We start from the raw sequence: 12,163 nt of genomic DNA on the forward strand, positions 1-12,163 counted from the left end.
GCTGGCTGGCTGGCTGGCTGGCTGACTGGCTGGCTGGCTGATTGGTTGGCTTTGCTTGAGACAGGGTTTTGCTCCGCCTCCTCCCTGCCTCCCTCTCTCTCCTTGAACTGACTCTGTAGACCAGGCTGGCCTAGACCTCATAGAAGTTCTGCCTGCTCTGCCTCCCTTGCATCATCGCATCTGGCTAGAAATAAAGTTTTAAAATGTGTTTTACAGATGCATCCATCTTCAAAAACAGTCAAATCTACAGGAGTAAACATGTCCGGTCGGTCAGTCCTTTTAGACTACTAAAAGTGAACTAAGGAAACTTCTTAAAAGGTTCAGAAATACTGTTTCACTTCCTTAAAAATAAAAATGGAAGAAAGAAATTAAATGTTGTCTGCAGATTTTGCTAAACATACTTTCTAATCTAATTTGTATAATTTGAAGACATTTAATTATATTATATTACTTATTATAAAACACATTCTCATTTCAACTGTCAATTAATTACAATGTCACCAGCTGATATGTTCATTTTTCTCTCCCATAACTAATACAACTGAAAAGAAGATATATCTTAAGCATATAGTATTATTCCTTTTAGAAGTGCTAATTTCAAATAGACCAAAGAAATGCTGAACAAGTTTACTGTCTACTGAGAAGAGACACCAGACAAAAGGGGCTCCTGGGATCAGTGAATACATAACCGTGTGAGGGAGAGCTCACACGTGAGGGGTTTCAGGCAGCTTCTGAACTCTCTCACCACTGCCACCATAAGCAGGACTCTCCCAATGTGCCTTCCAAGGTGAAGCACTGTCAGCTTGTGGCCTGTGGAAAAGGCTACCCACAGTTTTGCTTGCCGTTTCCCTCTCTTCTAGGAGTGCAGAGTAGGGTCTACTTGGTTCAAAGCACATACAAACCACACATTCCATGTTCAGTGGACTAAAAGGATCCCATGCAACTCTTTTGATAGTTTAGAGCGCTGGTCATCAGTAAGAGTAGTCCCGTCACACCCGTCAGCTAATGGTGTCTTGCCAGGTTCTGCTAAGTCTTCAAATAGGAAGCTCTCCTGTTGCTTTTTAAAACTATTTTTCCTTTTAGATTATAATACAATTACATCATTTCTTTTCTTTTCTCACTATATCTCTCTTTCAAATTAAGGGGCCTCTTTTTTCTTAGTTGTTAAGTGTGTATTTATAAACACATAAATTCAACCTGTTCAGTCCACACAATGTTACGTGTAAGCACCTTTTCAGGATTGACTATCTGGGCTTAGTTAACCAATGATGGTGCTCTTCCCTGGAGTTAGGACTGTTAGGGTTAGGACTGTTTCTTCAACTCTCAGCATTCCTTAGTGGCCAGTCTAGGGGAACCCAGAACCATCACATCACTAAACCATCAGAATCCCTAACCACATTATAGTCTCCCCGGCTCACCAAGAACACTTCTTAAAGCAGACTGAGAGCATCACAGAAAACAGCAACAGTTCCAAATTCAGAGTCCTGCACCTACCTACACCTACAGCTCAGGAAAACCAAAAAAGAGAGAGTGCCAGAGGATCCAAGAGTTTGCTATGATGGTATCTCTTAGACAAGTCACAGAAGCCACTCCCAGAAGCCTCACCAACAGGACTTCCTAAAAAAAAAAAAAAAAATGACTTGAAAACGGATGACATCGATAGACATGCTAATGTGGAAGGAAGAAAGCCCTGGGAAAGCTCAATCAGGTAGCCCATGAAACAGAGCTGAAAATGCCTGAAGACACAAAGCAAAGCATCTGCGCAGATGCCTACAACTATATTCCAATCAGAGGACTATGAAAAGAATCCAAGGCTAAGCTGAAAACCTCAAGAAAATGCAGTGCCGAGGCCATAGAGACGTACCTGCCCACCATTTGCCCTCAGGACCCAGCACTGAGTAGACATTACAGATCTCTCCTAGCCAGTCTCGATCCTCTTTCCTTCTGGACCACATCAAGAAGCCCCGTTTAGAAATAGATGTAAATCAAGATGTCTACCCAACCACCAACTACATAATCTTTATACTTAAATTCCTACAGGCTCAGTTCCTCCTTCTGGAAATTTTGAAGTTAACGAAAACTATTAACAGATTCAGTTAATCCGTTGCTGCATGGTATCCCCTGGATTGACTAGGGTGGGTAGATAAGAAATTCGAAAAGGTAGGCAATAGGAAACAGAAAGGATTAGGATGGGGGGGAGAGGAAAATCATTCCTAAGTACCAACGACACTAAAGAGGAAGCAGGGCCAGACCCCTATATAGTGTCCTTAACCTCCCCCTGTTGAAGTTTGTGCCAGCTTCTTCCTCCCAGCCCCATGCTCTCAGAAATAAGACTCATACTCAAAACATACTTACAAATGCCTTGATCATATAGCTAGGCTCTACTGACTAGATTGGAACTAAAATAACCTAATTATTTTAACCTCTATTTTGCCACATAGCTGGTCACCTGTGCTCAGGTACCACGCGTCCTTCTTCTCACATCTTCCCTGAGGCTCCCCCTAACCCCTGCGCCTGGCTCTATCCCAGAATCCTTTCTCTTCCCAGATGCCCCACCTTCTATCCCCTGCCTAAGCCCTAAGCCATCAGATTTATTATTAACAGGTGATGCCTCCATACAATACACAAGATGGTCTCTCTTCCAACAGCTTTCATTCAGGTCTTCTTCTGACCTGAAGATAGACCATGTCATTATTTCAATTTATGAAAATTCAAAACTCAGTACTGGTTTAAATGGGGAGTTTGGGCCCTCCCTAGTCCCAAAGCGATGCAAGGCCTTGGATTTTGCCTCAGTAGTACAAAGTTAGAGAAAAGAAAATACGTAATCTGAGACGGAAGATTTCATCCCCAGGTTACTCACTTTGCAACTTCCTCTCTTTTCTTATCTAGCTATAATAAAATATCTATTCTCTTAATAAAAGGTAGAACCGAAACATTCTCTTGTAGCTCTTATGGGAATCCTTTATTTTCCAACATTCACTGAGCAAGTCAACATTCCCAAGCACACTACAAAATATTATGTATATTCGCTTTCTGTCTCATTCTATGCCTGCAATATAGTTTCAACTTGTGCCTTTCAGTGTATGAGGAACCACTCAGTTAGAGTGGTTTGGGGTTCAATATTCCATAAATTTAAATGAGTCATGTAAAAAAAGGGGGGACGGTGAGGTTTATAAGTCCATTCCTCATGGCCTCAACAATAAAAGCGCACGGCTGGTGTGTACTTAAAAATGCACTCTGTGCCCTAAGCCTCCTAATTCAGGCAGCTCCTAGCCTCACCAAGGTCTGCCCAAATGAAGCCAACTTTTCCTTATCTCTCTCAATAAACTCACAAAGGCCGACAACAGTTCCTGTCTGGAGCTCAGAGACTCCTTTCGTAACATGTCATAGTCTTTAAGAAACCTATTGTGGGTGAAGAAAAAGTAGTAAAAACAAACCAAAAAAAAAAAAAAATCACATTAAGGATGGTCAAGAGTCACGATTTTTCAACCAGGAAGGCTACGGCACTTTGCTACAGCAGTCCTCTGAAGTGGACAAACACAGTCAGCCTTGGGGACACCAAGATTACGACCATGACAGGCTATTTTAATGAATTATATCAGGAAACACATCGGCGTTCATCGCCTTGAAGAACACTGCAGTAATTCTGTGGTACACTTCACAAGAGTTAGCACTGGCAGGAGAGTGCCCTTGGGGATTAAGTCTGGGGGAAAGTGGCCAGTTGCCCTTGTGGGCTAAGTTTCCCTCTGGTTAAGGGTAGGCAGCAGAGGAAACCATGGAAGAGAGGCCTTCCCAGAGAAACCAGACTGTGAGCATCAGGCTGAGAGGCTTGTGTTTGCATCCTGGGTTCTGTGGTAAGAGAGCAAGGTTTCCTTATGGCTTCCTGAAAGTCAGGGGGCAGCTAGTTTCCTTTTCTAAAGATGGCTTATTCTCATGGAAAATGAAATTAGCTGTGTGACCTCAGGCAAGTGATGCTGGCTGGGTTAGGGTATCTATATACTAGAGGAAATAAATATCCATGTGACTCTTGGGGGAGTTGCGAGGATTAAAAGAGAAAAATGCATGTGAGCTGGCCAGAACAGTGCCAGGCACAAGCAGGTGCCTCCTGGGGATGAGTTCACTTCCCTTCTTGCTCTGCTCCGGCTCCTCCTGCTGGGTGGGCAGAGGGGGTAAAACAGTAGAAGACACCTACCAATGAGACTTCTGCGCATGCCAAATTTTCCCCCAGTCATCTCAACTTCTGAGCATGCCAAGTTTCCCTCAGTCACCTCCACTCCTCTAAAAGCACCAGTTTGAACTTATGAACAACAATGTGTGCTAACATACAACAGCGGAACCTCGGAATTTAAGACCACATCACTTTCCCACTGCTGACTGTTGTTGCCAAGGAAGACAAATGGACTTCCCTTTTACCAGAACCTAGACTGATTTAGGAGAAGACTCTACACAAAAGAAAGAGATGTAGATTGAAAAAAGCAGAAGTACTATTTTTAAATGTCCTTTCAAAAAAAAATCAAACCCTACCCTGTCCTGTGAGACCCTTTGCGTGAACGATCCTTCCGGAGAAACAGCACAAATGTCATCATTCATTCGTTTGAAGTTTTCCAGTGTCGCCCCTCCATCCTTATTTTTCTTCCTTTCCAGTGTAAAAATCTTCTCTAATGATTAGATTACTAAAAACTCAAAATTCAAAAATCGAAAACTTAAAACTTTGTTTTTCCCAATACAGTTATCATTCATTGCTTAAACATATCGTCTTTGTGTAGCAAGTGTGCTTCACTGGCAGAGCACATGCATGCCCACCATGCACAAGGCCCTGGGTTCCAAAGAGCCATCTCTCTTGGTTTCCAGAGAAATTCCTCAAGAAGTCCCATTTAGTGCAGAACTTCCAAATCCAAATCTCAAATTTTGATCACAACAGTATGTGTCAGGTTCTAGCCCACATCAAAAACCATATTATAGTATTTATTCTCACTTAAAGCTTGTATCAAAGCATAATTCCCCACCTCACTCTTGTAATGCTAAATTAGCATCTGACATTTTTTAATGAAGTGATATTTAACATGGTCAAGTGATATTTAACATGGTCGAGTGTTATGTCTATGCAAATTCAACAATTAAAAGGTCATAACCACACGCAGTCAGCTTAACCGCTATATGCAAGTATACTGTAGTTACTATCAGCTTTCCTCCTGACTTTATTCTAACCGTAATTGCTGCTAGGTCATACCTTCGAGAAGCTGGTAATGAACATGAAGCCAAATACTCACAGCAAACTACTAACAATACAAGCTGCCAACTCCTTAGCTCTGGAGTTGCCCACAATCCTTTACAGCAGATGGAAAGTGCAGGCTTCAAAAGGAGTAGCTCTGCTTATCATTATAGGCTTTCTTAATTAGTAGACTAAAGGTGAGAGAGCCCTTTGCACTGAGCTCTTAGTAAACACCAGCGTGAGGCTGCCATCGGCTTCCATGTCTGTGTGGGTGGGAAACTGAGGCTGAGTGAGCTCTTAGAAGCAGGCTACTAAATTAATGTTTGTGGAAAGTCTGGGCTAGTCACCCCAAACTAAAGGCAAACAAACCGTAGTTTCCTTCCATCCTTAAATGTATTTGAACAGCAAGATGTGGATTTTTAAATTGGAGCTTTTCATTCCTAGCTGAGAGACTTCCACTAGCAGGAAGTGAAAACTCTGAGGGGAGAGGGAACAGTGACAGGCAGAGATTTCAATGACAACTATTCCCTCTATCAGATGCTAATTCTATTGCCCAGGGTCTTAACAAAAATCCTAGATGTGCCCCAGTTCTGTTAATTGAAAGACAAAGGAAGACTGAAGGAAGGGAAAGAGGTGATCGATACACCAAGTCACAATTACCTTCCAGCCTGTGTCAGGGTATGCAGCTGCCTTCCTTAGCATTACTTCAGCCAAAACACACAAACGGGGGAATCATAACTTCTAATTATCCATGTGATTATCTTCAAGAATTATCTCTCTTAAAAACTAGCATAACATTACAAATATTTTTTTTAGCCTACAGATAGCATGCTTTTCTTCAGAACACAAGTGACTTCTTTCTTGTTTGGGGTTGCTAGCCTTCTAAGTTCTTCAGGACTGCCTCTCTCTATAGGACTCCTGGGGTGCTAAGCCAAATACCCCTAGCATGATTCAAAATCCTCATATAACTGTAACATGGATCACGGTTTTTAAAAAGTCCATACCTTCTCTCCACTGTGTGAACCTAACAAAAACTGTCTTGTTTAAGGCATGCTGATGAGCAATAACACCACGTTTTATAACGTTTTATTTGACATGTCTGCAAGAAAGGGGGGGGGTCAATTACACTATCAAGGCCCATGATACAGAGTATACAGTAAGAGCTACAAAAAAAAAAAAAAAAAAAAAAAATGGCATAACTTCCTGGTAGTCCATATACCACTTTTCATCACTAAAAACATATATTTCATTCCCACAGCAAAACAAAAGTTTTATCTAAAATAAACTGCGATTTAACTTTAAGAATTTCTACATATTCAGTATATAAACAGATTGAACATTAAATGTCAATAGTGAAAAAGAAATAAAAATGATGGGTAGCTACGCCAATATCTGTAAGAAAACCCTGATGAGATCTCTGGTCTCTCCGCTGTCCATTCCCCCCTTGCATAACCAGACAACATACTTAAAGCCTCTACTGTAGTCAGTCACGCCCAGCCCTCTCCATCATGAGATTCTGTTAAAGGAGCGTCATGTCACCTCAGAAAATAGTTTCTCATCTCCACAGCAAGACTTACAGAAGTCCAGATCTTCTAAAAGAAGAGATGAAAGAAAAACTCATTTTCTTCCAAGGACCAACTTCCTGGTTCTATGCTGGTACCCAATTTTAACCTTCCACTTCATATACACTTGAACATTCAAAAACCAAATGTGAATCTGCACAAATGCAGGACTCGTCATTTCATTCTCTCGAACAATCACTATTTATATAATATTGCTGGCCTCATAAAAGGGAATCCATTACCATCAGCAATTCCCATCCTCTCTTCAGCATCAGATGCAAACAGGAATGGGAAACAGGATCTCTCTCCTCCATTCACTGTTTGTCCATCCCACTGGCTGCACAGGTCCTAGCTCCATCCCACTCCCTGACTGCCTCATCTCCTCCCTGACAAGCCTGGCTTTTACCTTCCTCAGGTCTCAGTTCATTCTGGTGTTAGGTTTCCGACTAAAATCAAACAGTTTAATTCACAGATCCAGGAAGGACCCTACCACATTCTGTCCAAAAATAATTAATTAACTCTTCAACAGAAGTCAGGATATTTTAAATAAAAATGTTGTCTCTGGTTGGACAATAAGGGCACCCAGGGTTTCGATAAAAACAGCAAAGGCTTTTTTTTTCTCCCCCAGTCATCATCCCTGCCCTGCATGAGTAAAGCATCATTTGAAAATGCAAAGCCCATTGATGAGGGTGTATCAGTCACCTGAAATGAAAGGTGGAAAAGTACAGAAGAAATGTCATCCTGCCACACATACAGAGCAAAGTCAACAAGTTAAAGCAGTCTTCATGGGGCGGAGGGAAATGGCTAAGAATATGGAACCTGTTTATTTTAGAGAGGGAGGAGGAGAGGAGAGGCGTGGGGAAGGGAGTGGGGATGGAGAGGGAACCCAAGTGACCAGCCCATACTTTAAAAAATTGTGTCAGGAAGCCTAAATTTTAAAACATAAAAGAGAAAAGGGATTCGTCGCAGTTTTAAATGAGCGATTTTTTTACTAATTAAAATTTAAATGCCTTAAACATATTTTTAGCCGAATGATCTTTTAACTTCATACATCAAAGTGTTATTGCTGTTCTGGAAAGACAGGAGGAGTCGCTTGCCATCTTCAGACTTACCAAAAGAAAACAAAAACAAAAACAAAAACAAAAAAACCTAACACCTTTAACTTCCTAGGTCCTAAGCCACTCTGATTTAAAATGATGTCCATGTCATGATCTTCTTCTGCTGGTTTGCGATGAATGTATGCGATTAATAATAAGCTCCCTTTCTCCCAACTGTCTGGAGAACCAAGGATGGCATATTTATCCTGATCTCCCTATGTGTTCCACTAGATTGACATATTTTGCCTCATCTGTCACCTTCCTCAAAACTCGACTTTCAGATATGAGTTAATTCATTTTTGGTTGTCCTCAATGTTCTAAAATAGTGATGTCTGACAGAATTAATACAGTGCTCTAGTTCTCTCTGTTCGGCTGATATTTAATTAAAGATCTTGGAGGCCATCTTTCAGACGACACGGTTAGAGGGGGAGCACTACTTCCTCCTTGGACAATGTAATAAGCCACATGGCAGAGGCTGCCTCCTTCAGGCCTGCCTCCGGTTTAACAGACTCCTTTACTGCACATGAACCTCCAGCAGGCCAGGTTATCTATCACATTGTTTCACACTGACTGCATTCTCAAACACCTGATCCCACATGCAACGAGCGTCTACACTCTCTCTAACCTTCTCAACATCCAGAATGTTGGTAGTGGCAACACTCCTCCCTCTCTATTTTTTTTTTAATATTGCTTTTGTCCCTCCAGAACCTCAAAAGGCATTGAGAACACTTACTTTGTAATATTTCTTGAATCTCTAATAACACAGAAAACCTTTGCACAGTCGTAGACACCTTGGAGCACAAGCTAAAAGAAGCTATCTTAAAAAAATTTTTTTTGAATTAATATCTTTTGGAGACTAACCCACTTGAGTTGATATGTCATAATTTTCAATTCTGAAAGAGGCATGGATAATTTAAATTGGCACTTGCTATGCACTACTTAAACAACTGTTCTCCGGGGTGGCTTTTCGAAAGCCCGAACTTCTTAATCATGTTTTGACTGGACAGTAACCATAAGGGCCATGTCAACGTAAGCAAACTCCAAGAGCAATAAACTAACAAACAGACTCTAGGTGGTGGTATAGGTTATTTTTTTATCACAATGTTTTCCTCTTAAAACTGGAGGAGTCAGTGGAGTCCTGGCCTCATCCACAAACATTTCTCCATTGCTAACACACAAAATTTTCAGATATCTCGATTAGAAAAACTCAAGCTCTGCAAAGTTTGGAAACACAGATAGGTGGTTCTAAGTCTTCTCGTAGCCATTAAGGCCTGGTTTTCAACTACCTTAAAGGCACTTCTCGGAACTCAACTGTACACAAACAAGCAGCAACCAAACTGCCCTCCTTAGAGTTTGTTTGCATGTATACTTTTTAAGTATATTTTCTTCATGCTCCTTGTCCTTGAAAGGCTAAGTGTGGAGAGGAGTCTCCCCAGCAGAGTACAAAACAGGCTGGAGTAAGTAACCAGTCCGCAGGTACTGCTTGCTGCATTACTGACTCTCCCTCTTTGTCTAAAGTAACTAAGTACTACAGAGAAAGTTCCTACTGGTGTTGAAGTTAGGCTCCCCGAATCAATTAAACCTTATTGGACATTACCAAACTGCTGGGCCAAACCAGGGCAAGTCACTTGGAAGTGAAGATTTCAACATACTCCAGACAGCAGTCACTCTTAGGGGCCATGCATAGGAAGCACTGTTTGTTTTAAAAGTCGAAGTTTATTTCACTGTCTCTTAGACAAAGGTGGCAACCTGATGATTAAACATTGGATAATTGCATCTGGAAGATGCCGCCCACTTGCTAAACCTATGATTCACTAATAAGCGGGTTCAATGTAATTCATAACTTTAAAGAATGAATTACTGAAGCCCCTGCTTTACAAAACCCAAGAAATACAGGCTACACATCATTTAGGCATATACATAGACACACACACACACACACACACGCACACGCACACGCGCACACACACACAGACATGCCAATCTTATTTTAGTTTTAGACTGTCTCTCTTTCTCTAAAAACAGTTTTCCCTCAATGTCACAATCAGTTTACATGAGCCTGGTGCCACAAAATTGAGTTAGAAGTTCTTGCACCTAATAATGTCCGGACTTTCCCCCAACTAAAATGACCCATTAATTAAAAAGAACAACAACAAAAAAAAAGTATTTTAACATAAAATTACCTAACGTTCCGTTCTTCGTTTACGACCGCCAGAATCCAATTAAATTACTGACATGATGGGAGGTACAAACTCCTGGAATGCCTCAGAGATCAACATGTGTCAAGACTCGCTGCCTGTCCGCCTTTTAAACACAGTGGATTCCTTTGTTCCTTCAGTCTGAATATCAACTCCTGATTAAAATTTGGAAACTACTTTGGAAAGGGATGGGAGGGTCTGGGGAATGTTTACACGGTACAGGGTTTCTTCTAACAACAATAGTAGTAAGGAGGACAGTGACACCAGAGAGACGAGCAATCTCTCAGGACTTCACCAGGCTCACGCGAGTGAACCCCCTCTCGGATGCTGGGGGAACTGGGCTGCGGCCTCGGGTGCAGGGGCCTCGCCCTCCCTCGGCAGTTGGGGAGCTCGTGCCCAGCAGGCCGGGCCTGGGGCTCAGCGCCGTTCCTCCTCCGAGTCACTTTTCCCGGCCCGGGAATTCGGCGAGCACCGCGCAAGGGAGACACCGGCGATAGGCGGGGAGCTGCGCGGGCGCCACCGCGAGCACCGCTGGGCGGCAGGACCGAGCGGCGCGGCAGCCAGCGCCCGGGGCTCGGGGCCAACGGGGCAGCCGGGCGGGCGGGCGGGCGGGCGAGCTCGACCGGGGCCCCGCGACCCGGCCACCCGCGTGGGTCCCGGCGCAGAACACCCAGGGCGGCTGCGCCCCTCGCGCCAAGGCTGGCACGGACGAGCCCGCGGCTGGGAACTCCACAACTTGGCGGCTGCGCCGGCCGGGCCCGCGAGTTCCCGGGGAGAGCCGGAGCGGGGCGCGCCGGAGGGCTGTCCCCGGGATCCGCGTCCCCGGCGCCCCCCGCGGGCCTCCCCCGGCCTCCGCCGCCTCCCCGGGCCGCGCACCCAGGCCGTGCCCGGGCGGCGCGGCGTTCGCTCCGCGAGCTCCGCACGGAGCCCGGGCCGCGATCGCCACTCACCGAGGCCGCCGCGGCTCGGGGCCGCCGATCCGCGTCGCTCCCTCCTTCCCAGGTTAGCCGTGCCCTGCGGCCGCACGAGGCCACGGGCGCTGCGCACGGGCGGGCTGGGGCCGGCTTGTCCTCCGCCTGCGCCGCGGTCGCCGTCGCCTCCCGAGTTCGGGGCTCTGCTGCAATGTCTGCGAGGCTGACTTTGAGCGCCTCGCTCGCCGCCCGCCCGCCGCAGCCGCGCTCCTCCCTCCGCCGCCGACTTCGCGGCGGCCGGGTCCCTCCCCTCGCTGCTCCACGCCATTCAGCTCTTCAGCCAAGTTTCTTAACCCTTTTCTGCCCCTCCCTCCCATTGTCACCCGGGCCGAGCGCGCACCCGGAGGCTCGCCGGAGCCGGGGAGCACACCCGGCGTCTGCAGGCCTCCTCGCCAGTACTCCAGGTGGGGGTCCCGGGGCTGATCGGCCTTGAAGGCAGAGAGAGGACGCGGTTGGACCTGGAGAAGGAGGGGGTGCTGTGCTCCCTGTGCCGGCGCCCTGGCTTCCCAGCCCCGTCCATCCAGCCGCCTGTAGAGATTCCCCGCTAGGGGCCAGGCGATCGCCCTAGTCGCCCGTGCCGAGGCAAACGCTGGGGGCACTACAGGGGAGTCGGGGCGCCTTAACCCTACCCCAGGTTCCCCACCTACGGGCTGGCACCTTAAGTGTCTCCCTTTCTCCGGTTTCACCCCACAAGCACGCGTTCTCTCGGCGCCCTTTACCCACCCTCAATTTCCACCTCCTTGAAATCTGTGTCCCTCTTAAATCCCGGAAGCTACGGCGCTATAACTCTAGGTCATTTTGACCCCATGATCAGCACCTAGTAGGACCCAGTGATAAATATGGCATGATTCCAAGCGGAAAACTGAGAGGAAGACCTGAGGAGTGCACAGCTCAGCTCCCTAGACGGACGCAGGACCCAGGAACCTGGTTTATCTTCAGCTGCTTTGTCACTGCGAAGTCTCCAGCAGGGTCTGCCCGCCAATCTGCACCACCCCCAGGAAGGATCTGACCCAACAGGGCTAGGAGATGGGCTGTCACTTCTTTAAGCAGCTCATGCTGGGTTCAGAGTCTCAATAAATAACAATTACATCACGAAGCCAGGGTGGCAGTGCAGCGAAACCTG

The 12,163-nt window shown here is 45.6% G+C and overlaps 1 protein-coding gene across 7 annotated transcripts in view; it reads right to left on the minus strand.

The window, feature by feature from the left end:
• The window catches only part of Nrip1 (nuclear receptor interacting protein 1), an 85,126-nt gene extending 73,859 nt beyond the window's left edge, over positions 1-11,267 (minus strand). For 4 of the 7 annotated variants that reach the window (XM_031364276.1, XM_031364271.1, XM_031364275.1 and 1 more), the window contains exon 1: positions 11,020-11,267. The gene's annotated coding sequence lies outside the window, so the exon portion shown is untranslated. Of the gene's footprint in view, positions 1-1,494; positions 1,618-10,054; positions 10,559-11,019 lie in introns of those variants that run through there. The other 3 variants (XM_031364273.1, XM_031364272.1, XM_031364274.1) reach the window with 2 other exon arrangements.
• Positions 11,268-12,163: the final 896 nt, after the last annotated feature.

Source organism: Mastomys coucha, unplaced genomic scaffold (assembly GCF_008632895.1).
Source record: "Mastomys coucha isolate ucsf_1 unplaced genomic scaffold, UCSF_Mcou_1 pScaffold12, whole genome shotgun sequence".
Taxonomy (NCBI): Eukaryota; Metazoa; Chordata; class Mammalia; order Rodentia; family Muridae; genus Mastomys; species Mastomys coucha.